Source organism: Thunnus albacares, chromosome 23, assembly GCF_914725855.1.
Source record: "Thunnus albacares chromosome 23, fThuAlb1.1, whole genome shotgun sequence".
Taxonomy (NCBI): Eukaryota; Metazoa; Chordata; class Actinopteri; order Scombriformes; family Scombridae; genus Thunnus; species Thunnus albacares.
In genome coordinates this window covers 5,784,468-5,790,467 of record NC_058128.1, presented here as the reverse complement: position 1 = coordinate 5,790,467, position 6,000 = coordinate 5,784,468, and positions in this window count along the sequence as shown.

Sequence of the window (6,000 nt, the reverse complement as noted above, 5' to 3'; positions counted from 1 at the left end):
ACAAGAAGTGGAATGGTTCAAAAAGGTTAATGTTTTGGTCGATAGGGTCATTATATCACATTTCTTCACACTTAGTCACTTTTATATATGAGTTATAGTTATAGTTTGTGTAATAATGTATTTTTTTAGACTAATATTTGTTAAAACTTATAGGAAGACAACAATAAGATACTAACTTGTAAGACATTGTTTGATTTGATGTGATTCGGTGATGAACAACATGCACACTTTTTAAAAAATATTCACAAAACAAGAAACAAAATAAAACCCCCATAATAGAACATGTGACATGAAGGCTTTCTATCGTGCCATCTGCCCACTGACAGATAAACTTTTCCATCACCTGCCAACTAAAAATATCTCTCGGAAAAACAGCTGCTGCTCCCTGTTCTGTGCCTTAAAACAACACACTTCCTTCCTCACAACACTTCCGTGATCTTCAACATCAGGCAAACTCCTACAAATTAATATCCCCTCATCAATAAACACATAATCAAGCCCATCATCTTGAAAACGGTATTGATACTACTGAGATAAGAGAATCCCTTTTTTTTTTTTTGCAGTGCAGTGTTATGTAAATCAGCGACACTGATTTGCCAAATAAAACTATTTTTAGTTCATTCTGTCGGCCAGGAGATGTGCTAGAGCGAAATAACAGCATGCAAATAAAACACGTAAACTCTGGCCGACATTCAAAAGCATTCATCGCCTCGCCTTTTTTTTTTTTTTCCTTTCCTTTCCTTTCCTTTTCCTCTGCTCTCGTTCCAGCCCCAACCTGATCCGCAAATGTCACCTCCACTCTATGTATGAAAAGAGAGGAAGACATCGAGGAGGAGGGCAGAGAGATGGATCAGTGCGAGAGAGAGAGAGAGAGAAAGAGAGAGAAAGAGGGGAGAGAGTGTCATAAAATGCAAATGCGGCCCGTGTTCGCTTTTACAAATTAAATGTCAGGACATAAAATATTGTCAGTTTCATTTTGCCGCCAGAAGGATGACAAATCCATATTCTCCCTTAAATAAAACTCTTATTGCGGTGGAGGGGTAATCATGGCAGAACAAAGCGGCGTGATTAACGATAGCAATTTATTGTATCTGGCGGCCGGCGAGGCAGCGGCAAGGCAGAGGAGCAGAGAGACATCATGGTTATCATAATTCATATCGTAAATAACAGGGCCCAGCCAATCACAAGGAACCGCCGATGTCATCCCAAATAACCTTTGATAACAATTACCATAGAAGGCAGTACAAACCCCAAAGTCACAATGTTATCTTATCCCTATTCTCTGCTTGTAGAATACAACACTATTACCATATAGATTAGACTATTTATAATGGTGCGTGTCATTCCGGGTGCGGCTTTAAGTCGTCACCGTGTATGTGTGTAGGTGTAGCATGGCGAGGTGTGTGTGCGTGTGTGTGTGTGTGTGGGTGTGTGGGGTAGGTGGACCTGTCGTTGGGAGGAGATTATAGCCTGGTCTTTATGAGGAGCTGAGTTGCCCTCTCTCAGTATCACACAGCAGCACATTGCCAGGGCGGCCGGCGTTCACAATGGCGTGGTGGGAGAGGAGTCGTGCAACGTGTGTGTCGCTCTCTGTGTGTGTGTGTGTGTGTGTGTGTGTGTGTGTGTGTTCTGGGAGGGGTCGGGTGGGTGGGGATAACGGAGGGGGAAAACTAGAGGAGGAGATATTAGCAGGGAAGCGTTGATAAGTGTTGGAGATTAGTGTAGGCGTATCTTGTCCGAGGTGTTGTTCCTCCTTGTTTTATCTACTGATAGAAATTTTCTGATGGAGAGCGGCGATATGTGGATCCACGGCTTCCTACCTACAACACACAAACACACCGCCCACCCACAATCGTAGATTCCCACCCGCGAGACGCACAGTTTCTTCCTTCACCGCAACATTCATATTGAGGAATCACTGTCCTTACCATAAAGAATATGAACATGAATGAGAAAATCAGCAACCGCCGCCAGACTCTATACTTCTTTCTCACGAGGTCAGACACTGAGTCAGTTTTGTAGATTTGTAAATCTGCTAAATTAAAGTCTCTGTGTGGAGTTTTTGACCACTAGTGGTGCTACGGAGTGATGTTTTGTTTGTATATGGTGGTCTAGAAGGACAAAAATGTGTGCACAGACACATCCTTCCTTGCAGTCTCATGCTCAGAGGTCATAATGAAAAACTGGTTGGCTGTAACATGCTAAGAAATGTACTGATGTAACAACAAAAGGTAAGGAAGTAAACATGGATGTTAACAATGCAGGCTTTAGATGTGTATCCCAGATGTTGTGTGGCTTTGTAAATGTTTTATGAAAGTAAACAACTGTTAGGGAACATTTAAGGCATTAAATAGGAAGAGGCCGCTGTTATTCAAGTGCAAAGTTCAGCTTCTGATTATGTTCAGTGGAAAGATCATTTGCATCATTATGACATGCCAAAAGAAAAATGCTGCTTACAGTTTCTCAAATGTGATAATTTGCTGTTTTTGTTTGTCCTGTATCATTTTTGGTCAAGACAAAATAAGCAATTAGAAGATGCTACTTTGAAGTGCAGGAAATTATGATGGGCATGTTTAAAAAGAATTATTTTTGTATGGATTCTGCTTTTTCTTTTTTTTTTTGCTGTGATATTTCCTGTTTGCTCCAGCACTTGTGGGTGAATTTTTTTATTTATTTATTTATTTATTTTTTTAAATGTGTGCACAACTCTCCTTGAATCATTTTTAACTCTTTTGTGACATTTAACGGACTAAACAATTGCTGGATTAATCAAAAATAAAATCAAGAGATTTATTGATAGTGACAATAATCATTAGATGTAGAGGGATGGAGGGAAGACAGGAAGCCACTAGGCATATGAAAGATTTTTAAAGGATCCACAGCACAAAAAATACCATTAAAAAAAGACAGATATTAGCAGTTGACTTGATATTAACTCTTGTGTGTTTACACCAAAGCAACAACACAACTTACACCCTTAACAAGAGAAGCACCAAATCTGATACTCAGTATTTATATCAGTCCAAAAGTCTCAAAAACACTGGATCAGACACCAGAAAGAAAAACTAAAAAGCTACAAATCTGACATGAACCGTCTCATACTTTGCTGAATCCAAATGTTAAACTTGCAGGCTTGCAGACAGTGACGAGTCTGAAGTGATCATCATCAAGTAAAGACTGTAAGGGGATAAAACGCTCTAAGAGACGTGATTTCATACAGTGCTGCGAATATGACCAATGCAGCATATCGTCAAGCTAAAAACATGCTAACTGCATATGAAGTAGATGTCGAAGAGGGGGGGAAAAAAATTGGATTGGTATCGTGTTAGAGATTAAATATTGGCATCAAGAATAATAATATATTCTGCTTGTGTTTGTGTCACTTGTGCATCCACCTCCGGTTCAACCTCAAACTGCAAATAAAGAAAAAGAGAACAAATTGGCTTCAAAAGGACACTCGAGTCTTTACTGGAAGGAGGAGGATGAGGGAAGGGGGACGAGCACAAGGACGAGATAAAACAGAGCGGGAGCGAGGAGGAAGAGAAGGGACCAAAGCAAGGACAAGGTGAAGGAGAAGGAAGATATTGCGTTCTTATGTTTAAACTTAAGAGAGGAGTTTATGTGTCCTCTTCAACGGTAAAACTGTCCAATACCAACCTTCCCTGACAAGACAGTTCCAGATCAAGCAACATACAAGCCAAGACAGTGTACGAGCCTGAGGTAGATTAGGAGAAGATAGAAAAAAAAAAAACAAGAGAAAGTAACGTTTTTAAAAGTCATGTTCAAGAGCAGGAAAAAGGAGGAAGACCTCTGAGGACATAAAGTGATGTTAAAGCACTAGTCAGTGGTATAATATCTGTAGTTTTTGGCAAGGATATCCCTGTGTGGGCTCGTGAACAGTTAATCTCTCTTGACAGGATCTTCATTTGAATAAAGATTCTGTCAGCGCTATGTGCTTTTTGGTCGCTTAAGAGGAGGACCTACAGTAAATTCTGCAAGAAACTCGAATTGCTTTGACAAATCATGGCTGACGGGGGAGAGAACGGCGCCTTCCTACCTGTGCATTTTTAAACATGCCTAAGCACAACTAAAACACCTAAGCACAACTTCAAAATCTGAAGCAATCTAAGGAGAAAATACATCTCATTAGAGCAGCTTAAATGCAAGATTAAGCTTGTAATAAAAATTCTGTCCGTGATGCTTTTTTTTTTAAAATATATTACATGAGCTCTTGAGCTTTTCCTCAAATCGTCTGGTGTTGGTCAGATGTAGAAAGCAGATGTTACACGGGACCTGTAGGAAATATTTAAATGAGGCCAATAATAGAATGGACCGTGGATAATGGACATGTATAATATGTGTTGTAAATCCCGGTTTGAGGATCTTAAAAATGGAGAGAAATTACAGTGTAACTCCGTATCGGCCTAACGAAATTATAAAAAAGTTCATTTCATGATCTGTCAAAGAGAGAAAGGCAGGTATGCTGCTTTAGAAGAGGAAAGTATGAGGACATTTGACACTTAATACTATTGGAAACAGATATGGGACTGTATGTACTGTATATTTGGCCTGGAAATCAATCAGTCACGTATAGCTGAACATGTAGTCCCATAACAGTAGACGATGCTGAAGTTGATTTACACTGAGTTCAAAAATCCCACTGCCTCTCTCTCCCTCTCTCTCTCTCTCTCTCTCTCTCTCTACTCATTTTTCTTCTTTCCTTCAACATTTCTCATCTCCTCTCCTAGATGGAATTCACAAAGTGATTTTCTCCTCGTTCCTCTAAATCTCTTGATCACTTTAATTTTTTGCTAGGCTGCTTCATCGGTGTCCTGGGAAAGAGAAAAGAGAAGGGAAGGGGGCAGGAGGAAGGGAAAAAGCCGACGGGCGAGAGACTACAAATGAAGCCGGGAGAGCGGGGAGAGAGGCTAGAGAGAGAGAGAGAGAGAGAGAGAGAGAGGGGGAGAGTAGTATAGAGTTAAGGCTTTATCAGTGAGTGCCCTGAGGTATGTGGGGACGCTGCTGAATCCAGAGAGATTAGGGGAAAAATGCAGCACATGGCAGTAAGGGGCTTACGCCACAGCTTGTATTAGTTCAGGTGAAAAGAGTATTGCTTTTACATAAAACTGGACAAATCCAGCCACAATGCATTTCCCGTTGGACCACAATGGGGTCCTCTATCTGTGGACCTCACCTCCTGTCCCTCGGGTTCCCCAAAGCTCCTCTATCTAAACAGGAGTAGAGACTGAGGGAAGGTGGAGAAAACACAGATGGACAGGGGAGGGAGGAGGAGATATGGCGCCGCACCAAACTTCATTTTCAGCGTTTGCACAGGAGCCGGTTGTCAGTAGATGGCGAGGGCCTAATTTCCACCGGGGACAGGGGGTTCATGTCCCCGTGACTTTTCAAAATCTTATTTCTTGTCCCCCACACCTCCTACTTTTACAACTTCAGTTTGAATTATTCTCCCAATTCTCGCTGAATAGTGTCCTCCTACTGTCCAGGCGCCACAATCCAGATGCGAGAAGCTCAGCTGATAAAAATGCTGATACTGTAGACTCTCGAATAAAAGCCCAGTATTCAAATGATGTCCAAACAAGTCAAGGAAAGTCGCTAATAGAGGCCAGGTAAAAAAAAAAAAACACAGAGAGAGAGGGGTGAAAATCACCTGTTTTTATTACAGACTCATGTCATACCCACCAATCTGCTGCTCTGAGTTTTTCTTGTTAACAGAAATACTATTTTTCATTCGCTCATTAACTCCAATCTGTTCTACTTTGCTGTATTTTCAATCACTGTTAAGCGACTGCGGATGAAGCTCAGCTCTTCCTAAAGATGTGTCACATTAAAGGCCCACCAGGAAAGGTAGAGGTAGGTTAATGCCTTTTTGAGCCACTGGAAGGTTTAATGTGAAACACCTGTGCAGGAAGTGTGCTAGGGAGCTTAACGGCGATCGAAAAAACAGCAAAGTGGAAGCGATTGGAATAAAAAAGTGAATGA